Consider the following 26,478-nt stretch of genomic DNA (forward strand, 5'->3'; position numbering starts at 1 on the left):
TGGCCATTACCTGGTGGGAAAAATTGGGGAGGGCTTTTGGGGAAAATGAGAGATGCGGTAGCCTTTCCCATGGAGTGATATTAGGTGGTAAGATAACACTTAATGAAGCCAGACTGAGTCATCTGCCTGTCAACGTTCTGTGCGGGGGTGGAATAAAATGGTTTTGAAACCTGCCTTGTTTCAGAAGCCACTCTACCTTTTCCAATCCTCATGGTTTTTTTTTTTTTCTCTCTCTCTTTTTAAAAAATTCATGTAAATTACTGTCTAAACTGCTGATTCATGAAACTCAAATTATGTAACTTGTTATTCCCTACAGAAGCAGCTCCCACATGATTTTAGGGGACTCTGTCTCTGTTTTCCTTTACCCATTGCATTCCTTATGGTGGAATTTTTGTTCGCATTTCACTTTTTCCCCCTATTTCATGGAGAAAAGTGGTGCCGATTCCACAGCTTGTAGTCCGTGTCAAAGTGATTTTAACTCAGTACTAACTGAGTTAATTGTTTGCAGAAGAAGACAACATGGAAATCAGATGTTGGAGGCAGATTCAGAGCACCAATCAGAAAAGTGTTGTTGCCTGTCTGAAGCTGAGCCAGGGGGTTTTCAAGGGAACTAGGGTCGTGTATGGTGTTCTTGCCCTTGTCCAGCTTCTCAGAGCCTTTCCTGTTTCCTGCAGGTCCTGAAAACCTGCCTTAGTTCATCTCCTTGTAGCCACTATTTCTTCTATTGTTCCACACCAAAATTTGTTTTCCTTGGGTCGGGGTTGGGGGTGAGTGAAAGAAGGATGATTACTTGAGGGGCATTGTTGTAGGGTAAGAGACTGGTGATATGTAAGATGGAAAATGAGAGATGTGTGGGTGAAATAAGATGTCAGTGAGATGTCCTGGTGGAGGATTCATGCAGAGTGCTGCTCTGTCTCCTGCACCAGGGCTGTAAATATAAGGAAGACCTATATGGGATCAAAGAACGTCTGGGAAGGATTCGAAGCATCTCTTGGCACGTGATATTGGCGGGCAGAGTTCCTTTGTACCCCTGCGTGCAGAAGTGTCATTATGGGCAGCTGTTTCTTCAGGCCACATAATGAGTTTGTTTGCAGATGATTAAAATGTAGAAAGCTGGTATAGTGGCTTTTAACTTGAGAGTAGGGATGATTTGACAGGCTTTTGGTTGAGTAAAGGCTTGGATTTTGTATCTTTATAAAGGCTTGCTCTTTTTTGAGAATGCTGATAATGTTGAGATAGTGATGATATGCTTTATACTGTTTGTGATTTTAAATAAATGACATTATATTTACAAAGCATCTAGTAATGAATGTGGTTCAGGCTAACTCTTCCATTCAGAGTCCTCATGTATTTGCTATGCCAGTCTATACCAAATATTTTTTTTTCCTATAGGTAAAATGGACCTCATGTATAATATACTCACATACAAAACCAGACTCACTGGTGGACTAGCTGGATGAAAAGTCCTCAAGTACAATGGGGCTTCACTCAGGACTTGAGTTCAGAAATAAGAAGGAACTTTATTACTATATTTACCTCTCTGTTTTTAAAATAAAAATAGATCAAAGCCACTTAAAATAATCTGGTTTTCCACTCAGCATCCACATATGCAGGCAAATATATACATAGACTATATATAATCAAATGCACATATACGATATATATGACCAGCTGAAAGAAATATAGGAATCACATTCTCAGTTTCTTAGTTTCCCAAGAAAACTCTATACATCATCCTTTTTTTCTCATTTTTGTTTTAGTTCTGTCTCTTATATTTTCTAAATATTATTTTTATTAGAAAGGTGTGCCCTTAAATTCACGCAATTGAGAAATATGGGAAGTAAAAAGCTTTCTCCCCTCTAATCTTACCTACGAAGGTAACCACTGCTGTTTTTTTTTCCAATCCTTCTAGACTTTTCCCCATGCTTATATAGATTTGTGTATCTGCAAATATACACAGAGTTTTTAAAAAAAACAGGAATCATTCTACACAGTTGGCCCTTTTATCTCTTATTTAACACTTTATCATGGACATCTATAGATCTACATTATTGGTTTATTATTGGACAGCTGCATAGCGTTCCATTGTGTAGTTAATCATTTATCCATTTTCTATTCTATTATCTGTATGTTCACTCTTTTGTATCTTTTAAAAAATATTTAAATCACCAAAGTAATACATTTTTCAGAAAAATAACAGGAAGAAAAAGATAAAATAAGAATCATCAGTAAACCTACCACTTAATAATCACTATTGATAGAGTGTATCTTTCTAAACTTTCACTTGTGTGTTCATGTGCATATTTCCAATGTTATTAAAAAATTTCTCATACATGCTTGCTTTGTTGGTTAGAGAATCTTGTTTATGTGATCATCCACTGTCACAGATTCTGGGCACTTTTGAACTAGTTATTTTACTGTATTCCTTGGCTACCTGCCATACCCCAAACCTGGATAGCATTACTGGAAATTTGTACTACTCCTCTTAAAGGGGATTAGGTGAGTGTGTGTGGATGGACCAGCAAATCCATCCAAATCAGCATAAAGTATATATCCTTCTGATGGAGGTCAGTCATTATTTGTATTTTAAGTACATCTAAGACACAAGATATTTAAGAAGAGAAATGATAGAATATTCATATATAGTCGATTATGATCACTAAAGAAAAAGCAGAAATAATGGACCTGGACCAAGGAAAAAGTGTTGAATTCAGTTAAAAAATTAGAACAGGAATCATGCCATAATAAAGGTATTAAAAAATTAAAAAATTAAAAATTAAAAAAAATTAGAAGAGCTGAACTTTAGATGTTTTGAAATAGTCTCCTAATGATAAGTACATTGTTTGAAGTAATTGGTTTAACAAAGCTTCCCCCAATGGTAGGAATAGGTGACCTTGAAATTTCTTGTGATCTTCTTATATTATGGCTGTCTCCAAGACAGTGACACTTGAGTTAGTATAATTCCATGTATACAGGTCCCTAGTTACTCACACCACCAGTTTTTCCAGACGGCATCTGTCTGGGCTCATCTCTCCACCCTCTTTTCCTTCTCCCACAGCGCGTGTGCACAAGCTGTCGCCCACACTTTCCTCCTGTACCCTTTTGTGGCCTTCCCCCACTTTCTGAGAGTTTAGCCCCCCTTTTAACTTTGTTCTTTTTTTCCTCTTCTTCCAGCTTTTGCTTTACAAAAACTTCTCTCTGTCTTTTCTCCATCCTACTCTCTTCATTTTGATCTTTAGCAAAAGATACTAATCATGGTGATACAGTTAAGAGCAAGCCTTTAATAAGGAAAAGGAAAGCTTTTAGTTTGGGAGAAAGGTAGACATTATAAAGAACTAGTGGTTGAGAATACCCAGTAATTCCTTTCAGAATTTCCACAGAAGTCTCCACCCACCTCCTTTTCTCTAAATAATCTGTTTTTCCTTAAGCATTGGCATGTACGATAAAAGTTAAAACTATTTATAATTTTTTTGGTTCACGTCATTGCAACTGCAATAGCAATGTTTTGTGCATTTTTCCTCCTCTTGAAGATGTTAGCCACATTATAGATTGAATAGAGAGAGTTTTGTTCTTGAAAGCTAACTTGTAGGTGAGACCACTGTTCCCTTCAGAAAATACATCGGAAGTTCTAGAGATCTGGCTTAAAAACAACCTCTTGGTTTTTAAGCAGGTTGAAGACTAAGAAGGTTATCTTAGACCAAAGGTTAGTAATCTTTGAGAAGTGGTGTGTCAAGATTCCACACCCTCTCCTTCCAGACTTTCATCAGCAGAGAAATGCGTTGGTGGGAAGCATACGTGGATCAGCCTTCCATCCTTGGGAATTAGAGAAGAAGTGATGAGGACTGCAGGAATGGCGGGGTGTTGCTGGCGCCTCTCTCAAGAGCTTCGGGTAGGGGATCAAGCCCAGGTGGCAGACTTCGTGTCAACTTCAGCTCACCTGTAAAGGTGCTTGAGCCAACGTTGTGAGGAGCTGGGCACCAAGGCAATAGCTGGTTAGGCTGCACTGAGAGTAAAGGCCTATTTTTTCATAAACATGAATGAAAAAGGTTTTTAAAAAGACATTTTTATTCAGCCTCCAAACCACATGGCACTAAAATTGATGATGGCTTAAACATGAAAGTGCTGTATTTTTTGCCTATTTGAACTTGGACCACTGCTAATAAACATTCAGAAGTTAAGACTTTACTATGATTTTTTTAAAAAAATAGTTCTTAGTTTTCTTGTTCTAAGTGTACACAGCTGTGCATAGTTCACTTTTAGTCCATTCTAACATCAGGACCTTTCTCTTTTTAATTCATCTCCTTTTACCCCTCCTCTCTCTTCTCATGAATATCTGGCTTAGTTCATTTATTTTTTGCCTATAGGAAATGACGTTTTTTAATTAATGAAAGAGAAGATATTCCAGTATTTTAGCAGAGAAGAGTTTTTAAGAGATTTATAAGACTGTTCCCCCTTTCCCCCTGATTTTTGTCTCCGCCATAGGTTTTCCTTTATTTCTGATTCCTACTAACTTTAACATCATTTATTTTTGTTCCTCCTTCTAAAAATCTATTCAAGTGTGAACAAAAGTCCCTGTCCCATTGAATTTGTCTGTTGCCTTAGTCAGCCTTTAAAACAAAAAGGTAAGAAGTTCAGCCAGCAAAAGTGAGTTTATTCAGGAATAGCAGAGGACATGCAGACTTGTGGTGAACCATAGGTAAGGCCAGAGAGCAAAGGAGACGAAAGGTCTTTTATAGAGAAAAGGAGGAAAAATTGGGAAGGGCTGTTTTTGAACAAAAAAGTCTATTGGAGCAGAGCCAGAATTCAAAGGGTTGTGGCAGCTCCATATTGGCTTAGTTGTTGTGATGTCTCCTTGGCTGGGCTGTTGCTGGGCAAGGAGAAAAATCACCCTTCCTCCTGCTGGGGTTTGTAAAGTAAGCTGCTTCCTGTTGAGGTCTGCAAGCTGCCACCAGTGGTAGTGTGTGAGAGCTCCCCCTCCAGGGCCTCCTGATTCTGTTTTACTTTATTTTAAAATGTTATTAATTATTATTATTATTTACAAATTTCCCTATTAAAAATTTTAATTGAAGTGTAATTGACTTCATAATATAATATTGTATTATATTACTTTCCAGTATATAAACTGGTGATTCAATATTTTGATACATTATAACATGATCACCACAGTAAGACTAGTTACCATCTGTCACCATACAAAGTTGTTACTGCATTATTGACTATATCCCCAATGCTAGACATTACATCCTTGTGGCTTGCTTTGTAACTGGAATTTTGTACCTCTTCCTCTTCCTCACCTATTTTACTTACCCCCTCACCTACCTCCCTTTTGGCAACCACCAGTTTGTTCTCTGTATCTATGAGTCTGTTTCTATTTTATGTTTGTTCATTTGTTTGCTTTTCTTAAATTCCACCTATAAGTGAAGTCATATGATGTTTGTCTTTCTGTCTGACTTATTTCACTTGGCATAATACCCTCTGGGTCCATCCATGTTGTCACAAATGGCAATATTTCATTCTTCTTATGGCTGAGTAATATTCCATTGTGTGTGTATATATATATATACACCACATCTTCTTTATCCATTCATGTATTGGTGGACACTTAAGTTGCTTCCAATCTGGCAATTGTAAATAATGCTGCTATGACCATGGGGGTGCCTGAATCTTTTTAAATTAGTGTTTCTGTTTTCTCTGGAGAAAGAGTGGAATGGAATTGTTGGATCATATGGTAGTTCTATTTTTAAATTTTTGAGAAACCTCCATACTGTTTTCCATAGTGGCTGTAGCAATTTACATTCACACCAAGAATGCATGAGGGTTCTTTTTCTCTACATCCTCATCAATGCTTGTTATTTGTTGTCTTTTTGACGATAGCCATTCTAATAGGTATGAGGTGATATTTCATTGTAGTTTTGATTTGCATTTCCCTAATGATTAGTGATGTTGAGCATCTTTTCATGCGTCTGTTGGCCATCTGTATGTCTTCTTTGGAAAAGTGTCTGTTCAGGTCCTCTGCCCATTTTTTAATTGGGTTGTTTGTTTTTTTGATGTTGGGTTGTATGAGTTCTTTGTATGTTTTGGATATTAACCCCTAATCAGATATATCGTTTCCAATATTTCCTCCCATTCAGTAGGCAACCTTTTCATTTTGTTGATAGTTTCCTTTCCTGTGCAAAAGCTTTTTAGTTTGATGTAGTTCCATTTGTTTATTTTTCTTACTATTTTAAATGAGGTTTCCTTTATTCATTTTCACACTTTCATTGGAATATTTTAGGATGAAAAATTTGCCTTTGAGATGCAGACTGGTATATATAAATTACTACAACTGCATAGAAAACAAGAAAAACTGATTTTTTTTGCTTTGTCTAAACATAAAGAAGGATACATAAGAAATTAACATTGTTTATCTGTTTTGGGGATTGAGTGATAAGAACTGGGTGGATAGGGACAGGAGTGGAAAGCAAACTTTTCACTGTCTCTTTGATTTTTTTCTTGTTTTTTTAACCAGGTAAATATATAGCCCACTGTAAAAATAGTTTGAAAAATTGTGTCTGTGGGTTTTCTGACTTAAAAAAATAGATCTATATATTTCTGTTGTCCTTGTCCATAAGTTTTTAGTAATGTTGTTGTTTTAAATATTTTTTTAAGAATGCACATGTAGTCTAGTCTTACAGGACTAGCAGTAGGATTTTGCAGGCATCTTGATCTGGTTTTGTTCCCCTTCAGCAGTGCTCTCAAATGCTGTGACTAGGATTCATTATGAAGTCTTCCCTTAGGAAATTCTCACACTGCAAATGCGACCAAACCGTAAGTTATTGTTGGCTTATTTGAAGAACCATTTAACTGAAATTGTCTGCAGCATTCTGCCAACTGGATACTCAGTTTTTCCTAATAAAACTGTTAAATAATACCAGTATAATTAGTGCAAAGTTAGTTGATTTTTTTCCCCAAGGTATCTTGTATCTCATCATGGTTAGTTATAATTTCCCTACTTAAAATTATATGAGTTTGGTGCTTTTAGAAAATAAAAGTTGGTTTACTTTTAGTATTTAGATAATTCTGCTCTTTTTAGTACACACTAAGCCAAATAATTTCTTTCATAAGGATTTTTATAGTTTCTGTCATTTGTGATAGGTATTTTACCCTGTGGAGAGCAAAGAGGAACTAATATTTATTGAATATTCATTTCTGTTTGGTCAATTTATTTGTTAGAAATTAAAAGTTTATTTGCTAATATGTGGTTGAGATGACAGCTCCAGAAAAAGTAACAAATGGCACCACATTTTCGTGCTAACTAGAATTGGTGATTAAATTTTCTTTCTTGTTTTTCATAGTAATATTATTTGATCTGTACCTCCAAGAATTCTATGAAACACACATTTCAAAATTGGCAATGGTAGAGAGGCTATGTGAGATCAAGTTAGTAGAGGCAATTTAAAATATATCAGCATATGAATACCAATAAATTCTCTTCAACTAAGAATACTTGGGCATTTTAGTGCCATGTGTTTGTAAAGACAATATTTGACTTTGCCTTGTAGCACAGACAAACTATTCTGTATTAAAAAAAAAACTATTGTTTTAAAAACCCCACATTTTAGCGTCATTTTAAAAAAAACTGTATTTGTAGTAAGGGTGATCCCTCATTTAATGAATCCTGTCTTCAGACAGTGACCATTTTGGAAGGCCATTTGGCCTAGGTTGATAAAGGGTATGGGTTAGAATGTAGAAGAGAAATGCTACATCATTTCTAGATTATTTAGATTTCTAGGTTATGGGGGGCAGGGATAGCAGTTCAGGAGAAAACATAGATTGGAGAACAAATAGCAACTACAGAAGAATCAAAAAGAACGTGATAGTGGAAAAAGTATAGAAGTAGATGAAGGAGGAGAAGGTAGGTGCAGAAATCTTAGTAGGTCCTTGGCAGAGAGGCCAGTACCCAGAAATGCATTCCTAGGCTTTCTAAATCTGCGTCTACCTCCAGGAGGGAAGTTTCTGAGAGTGAAATCTGTTGTTGGAACACGGCCTCTTCAGTAGTGCAGTCATTGCAGTCATTGAATTACCTCTTTCCATGCAGTCCTTGTGGCGTATTCTCTTTTGGCAACACTGAATATCCAAAGGAGTGGATGTGATTGTTTTATTAAGTCTTTTCAAATCCTATAGCTGACTTAGGGAAGAGATGATAACATGCGAAAGTGCTTGGCCTAGTTAAGGGCACAAAGTAGGCACTTGATAGATGTTGGCTGATACTTACTTGTCCAAAATATTCTAATACTTCATAGCCTTCACTAGGGAATTTCGAAGGCCCAGGTTATAGTGTTAGATCTGCCACTAACTTGTTAAGTGAGCCTTTGCAAGTGACTTTATTTTCTTTGTAAATTCTCAGAGTTCCTTCTACCTCTAAAGTTCTATGGTTTTATTAAATTCATATAGAAAAAAAAGCTTTAAATAAGGATTATTCTTTTAATAGAGGTGAAAGTTTTTGTTGTTCTCAACTTTTACAGTTTTAACTAGGGTACACTACATGAATAAGATTCTTTATAGTGTTATCTAAAGCCAACCACTGATTTGTTTGAAAACAAAGGGTTTCTTTGCAGTGTCATTTAGCCTGGCATTGCCATGAATCCAAGAATTATTCTACACTAATCAGAGAACAGTGATGCAGTTGTACTTAAATTTAGAGTTCCACACAGCCATTCACCAGAGATGAATTGAGGTGAACCAGTACTTCTAACTTAATTTGCAAAAGTTCTAAAATGGACTGGTGGAATTCACTGCAGGAATCACAGTGAAAAGCAGGTTGAAAGTGTGGCTCAGATCATGCGAGGCTGGTGAAGAAACTATCACTGCTTTTTGTTGTATTTGTTTTCTGGGTCTGTGTGATTTTTAGTAAAAATTTAATGTAGATTTTGGGAGCATTTTTACCATTTTGAAATGTTGATGTATGGTGTGCCTGTTAGAGAGTGAATCAGTGTGGTTGGTCACCTTTGCTTTCAAAGGAAGCCAATTCCTGGCTTCAAAGAATGCTGTATGGAATCCAAATCAAATTTAAACTCTTTTTTTTTTTTAACTCTCTTGTTTCCCTTTACACTCATTACATGCAATACTCTGAACACTTTTGTACTCTGGTCCCCAAATATGTGGTAGTTTTTCCCACATTAGGCAATACTGTGACACCAGCTGGGTGTCCTACAATTTGACTCAATTCTGACACTGGCTACTTGGTGGTCTCACAGGTTTTGGGCTCAGCTCTGTCTAACTGCACCCTCACCCTTCAGCCGCCAATCACAAGTCCAGGTTATTACCGGTGCTTCTGACCAACAGACTAAATCAGTTTCTCACCACTCCCTCCTCGGGTTCAGTTAATTTGCTAGAGAGGCTCTCAGTACTCAGGAAAACAGTTTACTTGCTAGATTAACAATTTATTATAAAAGGGTCTAACTCTGGGACAACCAGATAAAAGAGATGCACGGGGAGGGTATGTGGGAAGGGACAAGGGCGGTTCTAGGCCTCTGTGGGTGGTGCACCGCTCTCCCCGTACCTCCAGGTGCACCAACTTGGTACCTCTCCGAACCCATCCTTTAAGGTTTTTATGGAGGCTTCATTATGTAGGCATGGTTAATTAAATCATTGGTCATTGGTGATTGATTCAACTTCCAGCCCCTCTTCCCTCTCTGGAGGTGGGAGGAACTAAAAGCTTCAACCTTCTAACTAATCAGATTGGTTGCCCTAGCAACCAGTTCCCATCTTTAAATTACCTAGGGCTTTGTAAGTCATTGCATTAACCTAAAGTCAGGTGTGATGGAAAGAGGCTTATTATATGAATAACAAAAGATACACATTTCACCTTTCTCTCTCTTATCACTTAGGAAATTCCAAGGGTTTTAGGAGCTCTGTGCCAGAAAAGACAGACCAAATATATGTATGTCTTAATATAAATTACAATATCATAGTAGTATACCTTGTTTAAAAAGTTGTTGGGGGGACGGTATAGCTCAGTGATAGAGTGCATGCCTAGCATGCACAAGGTCCTGGGTTCAATCCTCAGTACCTCTGTTTAAAAATAATAATAATATACCTAAATTACTTCCCTCATTTAAAAAAAAATTTTAAAATCCTGAAAATTATGAGAACTAAAACAATTTTTTCCACCTGTATTAAAAGAATATACTTTAAATGTCCATTTGAGCTTTCATGGTAAAACCGAAAGGCAAGTTATCCAAGTATACTGTGGGTTTTTCTTTTTTTGAATTTTAAACTCTTACCATTAAAGTTTATTTACCGTAATTCTGTGTACATTGCCTTAAGTTCAGTTTTAAAAGGAGGGAAAAGTGGAAAACAAGTTGCTAAACACTCAATTAGGTAATGGACGGTGGTAATGAGTCATGACGGTTTATTGTGTAAGTGTGTGCAGAAGCGGAAGGATCTATCAGGCCTCCGTTCAGCTCTCTTAAAATGACAGATTTCCCAAATCCTTCATGAAAAGGATGTGCATATGTTTAATGAAAGTCTAGTCTCATGCACTTTTTTCCTCCTCCATTTTCTAATCATTAAAATATGAAGTTTGGGTCACTTGGAGAAGGTTTTGGGGAGGTGATTATGTTGAAGACTAGATATTTGTTGGGTAATTCTGCACTACCCCGGTTACCGTGTGCTCCTAAGTCTTTCTGGGACCCACCCGATTTAGCCCTATCCTAAAGGATATTGACTTTCAGACTTATTTTCAGTGGTGAAAAATGCAAGGAGCACTTTCTCATTTCATCTGAGGTAGTTAGTGACAGACTTAACATTTTCAGCTTAAAAAGCAGTTTTCTTTTATCTTAATGTCTGTCATTAAAGTTTACCACTCAGGTTTCAATTTTAATGTTTCTCTCTTATAATTAAAGCAGAATGAGTCCTTGGACTGTAGCAATTAATAGAACCTTTTTTCAAACTTACTGTAATCACATGTAAAAATAGAATAATTTATTTAAAATTTATGTGTTATAAAATGGAATGAATGTCATTGACAGGCATTATTGTGTATAAAAGTAGCGGGTTGCCTCTGGTGACTCATTATCTATTTTCAGCTCCTATGAGAGATTATGCTAATAGTGGTTAAGAATGGGGGGTCTGGATTCACCCAGACCATAGTTCAAATAGTGGTTCATCCATCACTTATAAATTAGTTTCTTTACCTATAGAATAGGACATAACTCATAGGGTTGTTAATTTTGAAATAAATAATATTCTTAAAGCACTTAACACAGTGCTTGTGATACAGTAGGTACTCAATACAAATGTCAGTAATTAATAATATTCAGAATGGATAAAATTTTATGACGTTAACTTTGTTTCTTTTTTATTAATTACTTAAAGGAAGACATATACCACAGCTTTTCCTTCATTAAGTCCTAAGAAGCTGCCAGGGAGGAGAGCTGGAGAATAGCAGAGAAAGGATTCTTTAGAGATGATCAAGGTGATAACTCATTCTCCCTAATGTGTCTCCAGGTGTCTGACGCAAGTCCATTGCCTCTTTTGGGCTACATCAGCGCTCTATGGATGATTGAAGTTACTCTTCCTGGTTTACATGCATCTTGTACTGATGACTCCCAAATCCATGGTTCCTGTCCTGGAACCCTTTAGACTAATATGATCAATTGCCAGATAGCTAGCTTCCCATAGTGCTACCCTACAGGTAATTCAAATTCAACACGTACGAAACAAAATATATCTTCTCTACTCTCCTCCTGATGCCCCACCCCCACTTTTCATCAATTTCTTCTTCCTTTTATTGTCCCTATTCAATTTTACGGTATCACCATCGCCCCAGAAACCTGAGAGGTGGTCTAGACTCTGTCTCCCTTAGTACCTGCATCCTGTCATTTACAAAGTCATCCTGATATTATCTCCTGAATATTTCTCAAGCCTGTCCTAGCTGTTCTAAGTCTACTATAGCCTCCTGGGGCCCCCATCAAGTCTGCCTTTTTCAGTGGCCCCTCTTAAGAGATTTTTCTACCTCCCTCCATTTGTTCTCCATATTGCTTTCAGAGTGATTTAAAGCAAAGATCTGGCCATTGTCATTCCTTACATGGAAATAGCTTCTTTATCTCTTGTAATATCAAATCTAGGTCTTTAGCATGGCTTGTCAGGCTCATTGTGATCTCTGACCTACTTATCTCCTGGCATTTCCAGGCTCATGCTTTCAGCTCCAGGCTCCAAGAATAGTAATTACCTCCACACACAGTATGCTAATGCACCCCTGTGTGCTTGGAATACTTTCCCTCAGTTGTTGACTAACTTGCCCAATTGTTAGTACTGAGCTCAAGAGCTACTTTCTTTAGGACATCTTCCTTAACCTCCATTTTCCTCCTTACGTTGCCTCCCAAAACTGAGCCACAGGCATCTTCCCTGTGCTTCTGCTGTAACCTCTGGATACTTCTGTCCTAACAGGCTATTGTATTGTAGCCCGTCTTGGGTGCCCTGGGACACTTTCAAAAGGGCTTCTATTTCCAGAGATGGGAGTCATGGTTGTCATTAACATTGTTTATTAAAAAGTATGCTTGGGGTGGGGTATAGCTCAGTGGTAGAGTGCATGCTTAGCATGCATGAGGTCCTTGGTTCAAACCCCAGTACCTCCATCAAAATTTTAAAAAAATAAAATGTACAAATCAACTGTGCCCAGTAAAAATCTAATAAAGTAATGTCTTTTTAGAAAAACGGGCTGAAAAAATGGAGGAAAATATTTCCCCCCATTCTATCCCACATACCAGAAGAGACTAATCTTCTTAAAACCCTTTTTATTGGCATGCCTACCTTTCTTAACCTACAATAGCTCTTTATTAGTTCAAGTCCAAACTCCTCACCCCATCTTACCTATTCAGCCTAATTTCGGGCAGTGCGTCTACAGAATCAGTCTGGACGGTTAGATCAGTGAACTTCATAGACAGAGTAGGCAGGGAATTTGCACTGGTGGTTCTTCCTTGGAACAGATTTTGAGTTTTCAAATCTAGGCTTTAGCATCAGGGTATATACTTTAAAGTTATATGTTGGTAAATTAAACAAAAACTTTGTATTCATTTAATATTTATTAGGTGCTCACTAAATATTTATTGGCTACAGGCCAGGCACTGTACCACTGGTTGGGGCTTTGGTGATAATCAAAATCAACATAACCTCTGCCCTCATGGAGATTCTGGTCTAATTGTGAAGATTAACAATTATAGTAGAGGGTGTAATGCGCCCCAGGAACCCACAGGAGGGCACCTGACTCAGCCGTGGGATCAGAGAGGGCCTCTTAGGCTGAGTGACATCTAGCTTGATGGCAGTCAATGGGCTGTGCATTCAAGGCTGAAGGAACCGCAAGTGCAGAAGTCTAGTGGGAAGAGAGCCTGGGATGCTCAAGAAAGTGACAGAAGTTTCTTGAGGCTGGATCTCCGGTACCAGGAACTATGTGTATTACTGTAGCAGATCATGAAGGAAAAGAAAGGATATCTCTTTGTCCTGTCAGAGACTTGCTTCCTCTTTGAGGAAAACAAGTCAGAATGAATAGAATAAGCTTTTGTTTCACTGACTGCTCAGCTTCTAGTCACATACTATGTCGGTCTTAATTTAATTTTTATGCATATAAAATTAATGTCATACTGAGATGGTCTAGACATCCCTGCAGTTTGATAGCACACCCTTCCCCTGCTCTTACCCTCACCCTCCCACCCCTGCAGCTGGGTGCCATTTCCTTGGATCCACTCCTTGGATCTCCATTGCTATTACAATAGCATGACTCCTTGGCATAGTTCTTAAGCCTTTTATGGTTAGTCTCCAACCTACCTCTCTCTCTCTTATTTTCTGCTCCTCTCCTTCCTCCAGACTTACTCTTTGCTCTGCCATTCCTTTAATACATCCATGTTTTTCTGCTTTTAAGCCTTTACATACCTCCCCTTCACCTGGAAAAGCCTTCTTCCCTTTCCCTGCCTGTCAAACTCCGATGCTTTCTTGAAAGCTTGATTCACACACTTCTTCTATCAGGTCTCTGATGTTTTTGCTGTTTTTCTTGCCTCCTCCAATTCTCTACTCCTTCTAGAATGTTTTCTTCTTTCTTTTTAATGAAATATACCATAGTTTTTTGTAGTGCTTTTAAAAATTTGGGTTTTTTTTTTTAACTTTGGTCCTTTGTGTTAGAGGGTTTCCTTAAGTGCCTGATAATTATTTAAGAGTGAGACACTAAAGGAATATACTAAACATGGAATAAAGGTTCTGTGTATCTTGTTGAAACTTGTTAAAGTGGGCCAGCTTATTTGATGGGCACCATATAGATTTCATCAGCAGCTCCTGAATGTTTTCTCAGGACCATTCAATTTTCCCAGATAAGAAGCCTCTGCACCTGCCTGTTGCACCAAAGCCTGAGGCTCTTCTCGGGATCCACAGGTCAGGTCAGGTCAGATGGCTCCTGCCTGGGGTCCCCTCTTAGGCTCTTCTGCCACTCTGCCTGTTTCCCGCTTCTCACAGGCTTTCTGTCTTCATGTAAGATGTTTGTGGTGTGTGTCTTCCCTATTGTTTTGAGGTGACTTCTGAGAGAACAGGGTGAAACATCTTTATACCAACATTTTAAAACGAATTCCTTCCTGAAATTTTCAATTAAAAAATTTCTCCATATACATCATTGAAAATAGAGGGGATATGCTAATGTTTCTCCAACATGGGAAGGTTGAAACCTAATTAATCAATGTTAATGAAGATGAAATCCTTGTGTAAATATTAATTGACATGCTCTTTTCCAGAGAGCATGGAAAGAATGCTGTATAGATTTTAGAGTATCTTTTATGGTTTCCTATTTCAAAAAAAAAAGGAAGCTTGAGATTTTAACAAGCCAGTGTTTGCTGGTCTCTCATGGCCAGTTCAGATGTCCGGAGTATGACATCAGGAGATGATTTGTAATACAAAGCATGCTGAATCTTTGTGAAAGTTGTTAGTTCTCATGATATTAAGCTGTAAAGTTTACTTCTAAAATGGACTGTTTTATTCTTTTTCTTTTTGAGCATGTGACCATGGTTTTCCATCTCAGTAAAATTTCTTACAGAGTAATTGCTTACAAATAAAAGACTACCTTCAAGAAGTTTAAGCAGTCATACAGTTTTTTGAGTAAGGTGTACAGGATGCCTATTTTAAAAGCCCTGGGTCTAGACTAGTAGGAGAGCTGGAGGAGACTGAGGTCCAGCATGGTGCCATGTTATGGATGAATGGCATGTGTTATTTTAAAATTCTTTGACATGTGTGCCATTTTAATTTAAAGCTAAAAAGCCTTTTAACTTTTAAATATTCAGCCACTTAGCAGTTTCATTTTCTAAAAATCTCATTTGCTAAGTCTTTCTCTAAAATTATGCAGTGTGTTTTGCAGCAGAGCATAGCAGGTAGAACACAGGCGTAAGTGTTGGACAGGCCTAGGTTCGAGTGCCAGCACTGTCGATTGCTGTGCGAATTCGAACAAGTTACTTCGTGTTTCACTTTCCGCGTCTGTGACAAGGAGTTCATGAGGTTGCCTTATGGGGATTCCGCGAGAGAATGCACGTGAGGTCCCCAGCATGGGGCTTGCCTTCGTCAGCGTTCAATCGCTCTGTTGAGGTATGTTAAGCATCCAGCACAGGGCCTTTTCCTCCCACTTTCCTCCTACTTCCTCAGGATGTTCTGCTGAGTCAAAACTACCAGGAGAAAGTTACACAATACAGATCCTTTCTTCTTCTAATTCTTAGAAATTTTAATTTGGAGATAGTTTTGGTAAATTAAAAAAAAAATACTGCCACTAAAGTAGTATTTATTTCTGCTCAGATCTTTCTAAAGAGTTGATCCTGTCTGCACTGAATTAGGCAACCTGTAAAAGCAGCAGTGAGTTGCTGGAGGGAGCTTCGAATTTTTGAAATGATTTATTTGCCAAGCTACTCAGGCTTTGGGTATTACCTAGGAGAATTCATAAACATGTCAAGCCTTGATAGATTCTTCCCTTTTATGTTAATGTACTGTGAACATGCAGGGCCCGTCCTGCCTGTGGGGCATGTTTTGCCCAGACTGTCACTGGTATCACTGGCATCACGATTTCCCTGGACCTGGCCTGGTGCCCACTCATGCTCGGGACCCAACGGACCAGTCCAGCCCTGCCTGGACTTGAATTTCCCTCAACACTGAAATTGAGATCAATAAACTCTCTTCTCTGGCAAGCAGAAGGAGCATGCTCATCAATTTTAATACGTACTACTGTCATCAATTTGTCTGGGTTATTTTTACAATGATGGTAGACTCATCAGTTTGAAACCCATCATGTCTGAGTTGGCCATTAGGGACTTCTGACTTTGCTGTTAATTATTTCCAGTGAAACTCTCACTAGATATTCTAGTTGTATGAACGCTCATATGAGAGAATGGTGGAGAAAATATGGAGTAAGGGATGGATCCATTTTGTGTTATTCAGAAAGTTATCTTTAATATACTTTCTGAAATGAATTACCTTTGTCAACATATAATTAAATGAGCAAAATTTGATTTGTTTTATCTGATGGGAACATTATTGTTTTTTTACTGGACTGTTTCTTGCATTTGGAAGACTTATTCTAGATTTTGAAGGGTAAATATTATGTAGCTTATAGATCCATTTTTTATTAAACTAAAAATCTCATGTATGCTTTTTATTTAAAAAATAAAAGATTTAATATTCTAGGATATAGTGGACTTAGACTTGAATTGTTTAAAGTATTTTTAATAAACTGTTCATTCTTTTTTAACATATTATTAAACACATATAAGAGATGATTCATAGAGTTCTACATAGTATAGAGGCTAACAATAAAACAAATACTCATGTATCTACCACCCAGTTTAAGAAAAAGAATATTAGCAATACATTAGATTCCTCATGTGCCCTTCCCCAGTTCAGTTCACCTCCCTCCATCCCCCAAGTAAACATGAAAGAACTTTGTATTTATATAATCCCTTGGCTTTTTGTAAAACTAGTTTTTGGAACATTTGTATTCATCTCTAAACAATAAATTATTCAACTTTTCATTTTTGACACTTACACAAATGAAATAATTTCTCCTGATATTTACTTTTAAAATAATAAAAGTAACAGTGGTGACATTCAGCCATGTTGATGTATACAAATGTGATTCACTAATTTTCACTCCTGTATAATATCTCATTATGTAACTATTCCACAATTTAGTTGTCTATTATTCTCTGATGGTTCATTGCTAGTTTTTTGGCTAGTACAAACACTGACTTCTTATATATATCCCTTATTGCACATGAACAAAAGTAGAATTGCTAGGCAAATTGCTTAATTTCTGAATTTCATGGAAAAATGAAATTTTGCTTTTCTTTGAATTTAAGGAGGATTTGAGATTGAGATAATTTATTTCAAATCAGTGGCTCAATAATTTTGTATCAATTTTAGCAGTTTTTCTAGGAAAATTATTTGCTTTTAAAATTATTTAGAAATAATTGATTTATTCAGAAAAGTCAGGAAGTGAGGAATTCCAGATTATTTAGATATATTTATATACAGATGTGGAGATATAGATATGTAGGTATAAAATAAAAATATAGGTAGTCAATTTCAAGAATCAGAGTATAATATTAATAATAATGGCTAACTTTTATTGAATATATACAAAACAGCATGACTGTCCTGGCATATGCCAGCTGAATAATGGAATATCAGCCCCTGCCTGGAAGTACTTTTTGGTGTGTGTGTGTGTGTGTGTGTGTGTGTGTGTGTGTGTGTGCATGTGTGCAAATCTCTGCATAAGGAAAGTGAAAAAATTGCCTTCACATTTCTTGATTTTTGGACAAAAAAAATTTTCTGGTCATTCAGCCTATTTTGATTCCCAGTGTATCTTCTACTGTCTGGAAGTAAAATGGGCTATAAGATGCTGAATTAATTTTTCACTATGATATTGGAAATTATAGAAATTCAAGAAAAGATGAGTCAGTAATAGCTATCACAATTGTCAACTTCACAATTCATGTTTATTGCCAGTGCTTTCCTTTGTATGTATCTGGGAGTGTTTTACAAATGAAATTTTTGCATTTCTGATACCATGCCCTCTCTTCTGAAAAGTCCTTGTTGACAGCTTTTTAAAATTCGTTTTCTTTCTGGATTTCTTCCCTTTTTCCCTACCTCCCTACTTAGGACATTTATTTTTGCCCTTGCCTGGGCTAGCCATCTTTTTATTTAAGTGCTGGAGATGTAGTAAGAAGAAAGATCCAATCCTGCCCTCATAGCACATGGAGTTCAGTGGGAGAGAGGAAAACACACACAGGCAATTTCCAGGCATCTTTCTTTGATAAGGGTTGGTTCATATTTATTCTTAAGAAGGGGTGACGGAAAGCCTCCGCTATTAACAATTTTTTAAAAACTCATTCTTTGATTAAAAATAATTACTCAATAAGTTTAAGTACTTATTTACTTATTCGTGTTTATAGGTTTATTTTATACATATATTTTCAGAGCTTAAGAGAAAAAAATCATTTATTATGAGCTTCCTAAAATACTGTCCGGTTTTCTTGTTTGGATCTCATAAAAAAGGAGAACTGCTTTTCTTATTGCTTCAAAAATTTTTTAAATCCCATGAGTCCTGGCTTCTGGAAACTTCTTTTTTGTTGTTGTTTTTTGTTTATTTGTTTTGGAAGGGAAGTAATTTAGGTTTATTTATTTATTTATTTTTAAGGGGAGAGACTGGGGATTGAATCCAGGGCTCGGGCATGATAAGCTTGCACTCTACTGCTAAGCTATACCCTCCCCCTGGAAACTTCTTATTTAGAAAATGTTTAATAGTCATTGATTCCATTTTGTGAGTATTTGTATGACATCACAAGTATGGCATGACACTTGGAACTCTTAAATAACACATAGGATGGGGCCTTGAATCCATGATTACTCAAAACACTTAATAAATGTGGATATTTTAATACTGGCTTGCTTTACTATAAGGGAAAACAGGTACACCATATGAAAATCCCTGATTATTAAATATTATTTATTGAGAGGTTGATCTAAGAGAGACTATAAGAGAGACTATTCAGTGTTAAAACCGGGACAGTCCCAGGCACACACACAGGAGCAATCAGTTACTCTACGTGGCTAGACTCTGTGATAAGTTCTGAGGTTGTACAACATAGACATGAAAAAAGAATTGTCATGTAATGTGATAGTTTAGGATATACATTAAGGGGCTGGGGAAGACAAAAGGGGACATGCCCCAATTTGCAGAAGATGATCACAAAGTTGTCAAGGAGATGGTGAAATAAATCCAGAGGAGTAGGAGTTACCCCAACAAAAACGGGGTGCAGAGGGGAGGAAGAGGGTGGAAACTTTCAAGCAGAGAAAGCATGCAGCATTTAGTTTTTAGAGAAACACAAGTGGTTTTCTCCAGAAAGAGAAGGGGAAGCTACTGAAGGGCCTGGGGAGAGAGCCCAGGTGCTCCCACGCAGCGGGTTGTGGAGGGAGGGATGTCGAGGGAGGGAAAGCCTGGTGGCCTCTCTGTTTTCAGGGAGACTAGGGTGGTGCTGAGGGGGAGAGACAAGAAAGAGAGCAGGGAGTTTGAGGAGAGAGGGGAACCGCAGGTTTCTGAGATGGTCAAATGTGATCATATTAGGTGCTAAAGCTCTGAGAATTACAAAGCATTAAAAGAAATAGCTAACGCTTACTCCATGCTTCCTTTTGTTTCAGGAACTAAGTATCTTACGAGCATTATCACATTTAATTATCATGACAACCACAAGAGACATATACTCTTATTAGCTCCATTTTACAGATGAAGAAACCGAGGCAGAAAGAAATTAACACTTGCCCAAGGTTACACAGTTCCTAAGAGGCAAAAGCCAGAATTCTGTAGGTTCTGTGGCGCCCTTTACTCTTTACCTCTGCATTTAATATATATGGCTCCGCGTGACATGCACAGCCACCTCTGTGGTATTATTATCCCCAGGTGAGGGGACAGTAACCGAGGGGAATCTTGTCCAGAGTCACATGGGTACTCAAGATACATGGTTAGGCAATGTGTAGGAGAGGACAACTGAAGACATTGTAAATTGCTGAGACCGATCTTTTCCCCACATTACATAGTTTCCCAACTGAAAATAAAATAAAAGGAAAGAATGTGATCCCGCCTTCTCCACACCCCAGAAATAGTCCAGCTGTTCCTTTGTATTTTGGCTTTTTGAATTCAAATGCACTTTCCTCTACAAGTTGTGGATATCACTTCTTAACTCCTAACCAAGTTGCAAGACTATTCATAGTGGCCCTAAACTTCAAATACCCTTACAGCCCCCTGAACGCCAATTGCGCTTGGAACCCCGAGGCTTTGGAAAGTGTTAGTGACTCTTTACAGGTTTGTTTGATTAGCAACCTCCTATTTCAGCATGAGAGAAAACTTCAGCAGCCTGGAGGTGGGTCTCCCAGAGCTTCTGCAGAATTGGCTGTTAAAGATCGGGGTTGACCTTCCCATCAAAAGCAGACAAGGCCCCTAGTAGCATGGGGTAGAGTAGCATGGGATATTCAAAGATCAGGGGTTTTCTGTTTAAATTGTGACAGGTTTTGACTTTAAATAATTTCTGCATTTACAGATGAGGAATGAGAGACAAAGCAAAGTTAGGGAACATTGCCTCATTTTTATATTGCTAGTTAATGATTGAGCCAGGACTAGAGTTAAGTCCCTACCCCCTCAACCCTAGTACTCCAGTGGGATTAAAAGCCAGTGAGACTTTGCCACCAAGATTACTGATTTGCTGCCACATCTCTTATGGATGGCAGCTGCCTCGGTACTCAGAATGCTCCTCAGGCAGCCTTGTAGACCTGGAACTTTGAATGATGAAACTCTTCATGTTGTGACACTCACTCAGCATTCCCTGACTCTCTCACTGAATGACCCTAGCATGTCAGGCACCATCCTAAACCCTATGGACCCAGTGGTGAACGTGACAGGCACAGTCCTGGCCCTGCAGTACTTAGGATTTGCTGGGAGAGACAGTCATAAAATGATTACACTGCGTGTTTAATTATATTTGTGTGATAAATGATATGTGGGATAAGTATTGGATGCTGCTTAATGTAACAAGGGCCCTAACCTAAGTCCAGGGTCAAGGACAGCTTCTCTGAGGAAGTGTGATTCAGACTGATTCCCAAAGGGCGAGTAAGAATAAGCCAAGTTTTAGGGACTGAATTGTGTCCCATCCCCCACCCCCAATTCACGTGTTGAAGTCCTAATCCCCAGTGCCTCCGAATGCAACTGTATTTGAAGGTAGGTTATTTAAAGAGGTAATTAAGGCTAAATGAGATCATTAGGGTGGGCCCTAACCCAATATGACTGGTGTCCTTACAAGAAGAAGAAATGGGGACACAAGACACACACAGAGGGAGGACTATGTGAAGACACAGGGAGAAGAGGCTGTCTACAAGCCGAAGAGAGAGGCCTCAGAAGACACCAGCCATGCAGACACTTTGATCTTGAACTTCTGTGAGAAAATACATTTTTGTTATTTAAGCCCCAGGCTGTGGTACTTTGTTACGGCAGCTCCAGCAGACTAAAGGACCAAGCAAAACGTAAATGTGTGAGTGTTCAGGTGGTGTGAGTGTCGAAAGACTCAGGGGAGGACTGCAGTTGGCTAGTTTAGTATTTAAACGAACTCACACCATCCACCTGGAGCCCAAGGAGTAAGGAGAAGAATAGCATGTTACCCACATTTACAAAACCAAGCATCTTTACAAGTTATGGATTTCCAAAGGTAAATGAAGAGTTCTGAAATTGAGTCATGCACCTACTGTTTATAAAAAGGTAATAATAATCTGGCTAGGTAAAATCATTGTTGGCCCACCCTCTTGTGACCTTATCATATGTAGACCTGCTTCTAAGTGCAGTACATGCTCACGGGGTTCTTTTGTCTAGAAGGACCTTTCTCTGAAATCCAGTGTGTGTTCAAAATAGTCAAGATCTTATGTGCATGACGGCTCTCTGACCCCTCAGGGCCCTAGTTGTCTGTCCTCTTTCGCTGATTGTGTATACCAGTGGTTCTCACAGGAAGGTCTCAGGACTGCTTACACTCTTAAAAATTATTGAGGATCCCAAAGAGTTTGTATTTATGTGGGTTAGTGATATTGACTATAACAAGAGGTTAAAACTGAGAAATTTAAAAAATACTCTTTAAAAGATATTCTCATTACATATTAAATAAAAACATTTTTTGTGTGAAAAATAAGGTTTCCCCCAAACTAAAAAAAAATTAGATTAGCACCATTTTACATATTTCAAATCTCTAGCTTGATGGGAGACAGCTGGATCCTTACACCTGCTTCTGTAGTCAAACTTTTAAAATATGATGTTTTGATTGAAGTATGTAAAAAAGAAAATCAGCCCTTACAAAGATATGTAGTGAGAAAAAGCAAGGCTATTTTAATAGCCTTTTCAGAAAATTGTGGAGATTCTTTTTTGATACTATAGCAAGACTTGGCAAGTGGTGGTTTCTTTAAGGTTAGATGCGCTGTGGGCTCTGAATCCATATCAATAAACTTTTGTACTCAGTTGCATTAAACTCCAGTGGTCATTCCCAGGGCTACTGTAACAAATTAATACAAACCGGGTGGCTTAAAATGACAGAAATGTATTGTCTCACAGTTCTGGAGGCTAGAAGTCTGAAGTCAAGGTGTCAGCTGGCTACGCTCCCTAGGGGACCATTGTTCCTTACCTCTGGTAGCTTCTGGTGGTTGTCTGCCTCTGTCTTCACACAGCCTTCTCTTCCATGTGTTTCAGTGTCTTCTCTCTTTTTTAAGGACACTTGTCGTTGGATTTAGGGCCCATATGGATGACCCAGATGATCTCACCTTGTGACTTTTGGAAGAGGGCACCCTTCTACCCACTACAGTCAGTCATCTTGCATTTTGAATGGATCTTTGATGCATGCATGATTTTGTAACTTCATGCATTAGTCACTTGGAAAATACTGGTTCACTGATTTATGCAGATCTTCCAAATGTTGACACATTTCATTTTAACAATATTTTAAAAAATCACATTTGTTCATCTCACCAACCGAGTGCATCAGAAGAATCTTTCAGTCAAGCTCTGGTGGCAGAAACAAATTTTCCAAAACTCTAAGTTTTACTTGGGTGCTTAAATTATCATTGCCAACAAATACACTGAGTCGTGTTCCTTGATGTGACAGGCTTACTTTGTTCATTTCCAAGAAAATGTCTGCCAAGTACCCAAGTTTGGCAAATATTGTCATTTGTCAGTTGTCCTTTTGAGTAAAAATGGTGTTCTGTGTAAAAGCAGCTAGTTCAGCTTTTAACTTCAACAGTCACGCAGGGAAGGGCTTTCCCTCCAGACCCTCATTAGACTTCAGTATACAGCAGAGTGCTTCACTGTGCATCCTTCCCATTTGTCACAGAGCAGGGTACTCAAAAGTTGCAATTTAAAAAAATTACTAATTTTTACTGCACTGGTGTCCTTAAATGAACTTGGCTTTTTTCTCTTTTTAAACTGCGAGTGAGTGACAGTAGATAGCGCAGTGCATACTAGTACAGCAATGTGACCATCTTGATTCACGCAGGGCACCAGCCGGTCTGGCCACTGTTGATTTTGCACAACCAGTGCACATGTCAACACAGTGAGAAAGGCAAGTAACATCACAAATAGTTTGACCTCACCTCTTTCTCTGCTTCCCTTTTTCCCTCATTCTCTGTAAATGACTTGGGATGTTGTGTCATCTTTTTATGTGTCTATTCTATTATTAAAAGATATATTACTGTGATGCAAATTTGGTATGAATAGAGAAAAATTACAAAGGAAGAGAGCTTGTGTGTGTTTTAGGTAGTTAGGTAAAGAGTGAACCTGTAATAAAATCTTAAGAGAGTAAATTCATATGAATGAAGCTGCCTGTTACTGCTGAGCTCTGGGATTCAAACTGGAATAAAACAAAAAACTTTATCTATTTATGACAGAGTCTATTGAATCATGAAAATAGGGTGGAAAATAATTTTCTTCCTACGCGTGCAAAAGAATTCATAAAAATGTAATCTCTGTCCATTAATGGAATCTGAATTAGGCAGCCTTTTAAAAGAAATATGGGTAATTAATCATGGATTGAAAGTTACTGACCAAATCATATAAATCATTTTAGACAAATTTAAACCCAAAGGCCTATTCCAAATTCCTCTGTCAAATAAAATTACTCAGCACATCATTAATAAGGTGATTTTCTGCATACAAGATTAATAGAAAAAAACTGACTTTTGAGAGTTAAGAAAAGGATTCAATCGGATGTCAGATTCAAAGATTTTATTTCCTAAGATGAACAACCTCTAATTATGGTTTATCAAATTTTATTTTCTTTGGCCCACTGCTGTAAGGCTTGAATGTAATTACATTATAGGCCACTAATTCTCTTTGATAGAGTTAGGTCCCTTCAACTATAACATTAGTATTTGTGTAAACCAACATGAATTTAAGCAAAAAGATATGTAAACACTATTTTACATAAGAATTATATTGGAATTTGATATACGGAAAATCACATTTAAAAATTATATTATCAGAATTCTTTATGAAATTTTCAGGCTCCTTTATATTTCAGTGTATACAGTCCCATTGCTGTCCTTAATTTTTATTGTGTTCCTTTATTATAGCTCATCCATTAGTATATCTTTAATTTTGTGTTACATTGTGTTCCTGCATCAACTCTGTTTCTCAGTCAATATAATTTCAGTACAGTCAAATCAAGTTTATTTCTAAAAGTTACCAGCCATCTCAAAATTTCAGACACAAAGTCTGAGAAAACAGTGAACGTTTCCCATTAACATGCTCTAGAATATTAGGAAATGTTTTCTTGGAAACTCATCGACCTTTCAAAGCCATTTTATCATGCACAGTAAACCCATTGCAGAGACGCGACAGAGCATAATGGTTAAGGGCATGGACTCTGGAACCAAAGCACCTGGGTTCTAAGCCTCCCATCTATTAGCTCAGTGACATTTGGCCATGTTGTTTGGCTTCGTCGGTGTTCTTCACCTATAAAATGAGAATGATAATTTTACGTAGCTTATAGGCTTGTTGTGAGGCTCAGTATATGTAAAGTGCTTGGAGAATGTGCTGTAGAACTGTTAGCTATTATTATTATGACTTGTACTGTTAAGAACATTAGCAGTTATGGTCAAGGATACAAATAATTCTAGTTATTTTATATTAGTGTTCAGAAATATTTTTGTAACTTGATCAGGAAATCGTAATGTTACCCCCATGTGACTTTCAAAGTGTTTTAGACATTCTGGAGTCAAATATGTTCCCAGAAAAACACATTTCTAGTTCTGTATTGAAAGCTAAGAGGATCCATATACAGAAATTCATTTTATATTAATCTTTTTCCTGCAATAACTACTTAGATATATGCTGTATGCAAGAGTATCCTCAGGACCCTGGGAATAATAGGGTGAATCACATGTGGATCTTGCTGACAGTTATTGGCTGATAGAGGACATATAGATATAAATAAATACTCTGAGTAGAAAGCAAGAGGTGTAGATAACGTGCTCTGAAGAGCTTACCGGAGAGAGAGTATCAGTACTAAAGGAATGAGAATACAATCTTAAAGGAGCTTGTATTTGAGTAGTGCTTCGAAAGATCAGTAGGACTTACATATGTAAGGAAGGAAGTTCTGTGTTGCGTGTAAAGGAAAGGACTTGTTTTACTTGGAAATGGGGTACATGAAAGGGAAGTAAGGCTAAATGATGGGCAGAATATAGAGGATCTAAGGCTAGGCTGCTAAGATCTTATTCAGTCATCAGTGGGATATTGTCACGATATTTTTTTTTATTAAGATGAAACTCACATAATACATTAGCCATTCTGAAGTGCACAATTAAGTCACATTTAGTATATTTACAGTGTTGTACAACCACCACTGCTATCTAGTTTCAAACATTATCACCCCCAAATTGAACCCCATATCCATCAAACAGTTATTCTCCATTCCCTCATCCCCTCAGCACTTGGTAACTACCAATCTACTTCCTGTTTCTACGGCTCTCCCTATTGTGAGTATTTCATGTAGGTGGATTCATTCAGGATGTAAACTCTCCTGTCTTCTTTCTCTTAGCATAATGTTTTCAAGTTCCATCCACACTGTAGCATGTGTTGGTACTTCATTCCTTTTTATAACTGAGTAATAGTCCATTGAATATATGTACCACAATTCGTCCGTTGATGGACATTTGGTTGTTTCCATCTTTTGTCTGTTGTGGATAGTGCTGCTGTTAACATACATGTATAAATATTTATTTGGGTATCTGCTTTCAGTTCTTTGGGGTATACATCTTAGGTGCAGAAATGGTGGGTCATATGGTAATTCTATGTTTAACGTTTTGAAGAACTGCAAAACTGATTTCCACAGGAGATGCACCATTTTACATGCCTACCAACAATATACAAGGGCTCCAATTCTTCCACATTCTCACCAACGCTTA

At 37.6% G+C, this 26,478-nt stretch overlaps 1 protein-coding gene across 8 annotated transcripts in view; it reads left to right on the forward strand.

Annotated features, from left to right (window-relative positions):
- Window positions 1-26,478, forward strand: part of SGK3 (serum/glucocorticoid regulated kinase family member 3) — a 96,019-nt gene that overhangs the window by 6,731 nt on the left and 62,810 nt on the right. Inside the window, exon 1 of one of the 8 annotated variants that reach the window (XM_064480852.1) lies at window positions 6,641-6,807. The exons of the other annotated variants lie outside the window; for them this stretch is intronic. The gene's annotated coding sequence lies outside the window, so the exon portion shown is untranslated. Of the gene's footprint in view, window positions 1-6,640; window positions 6,808-26,478 lie in introns of those variants that run through there. 8 annotated transcript variants of the gene reach the window in all.

Source organism: Camelus dromedarius, chromosome 30 (genome assembly GCF_036321535.1).
Source record: "Camelus dromedarius isolate mCamDro1 chromosome 30, mCamDro1.pat, whole genome shotgun sequence".
NCBI classification, from domain to species: Eukaryota; Metazoa; Chordata; class Mammalia; order Artiodactyla; family Camelidae; genus Camelus; species Camelus dromedarius.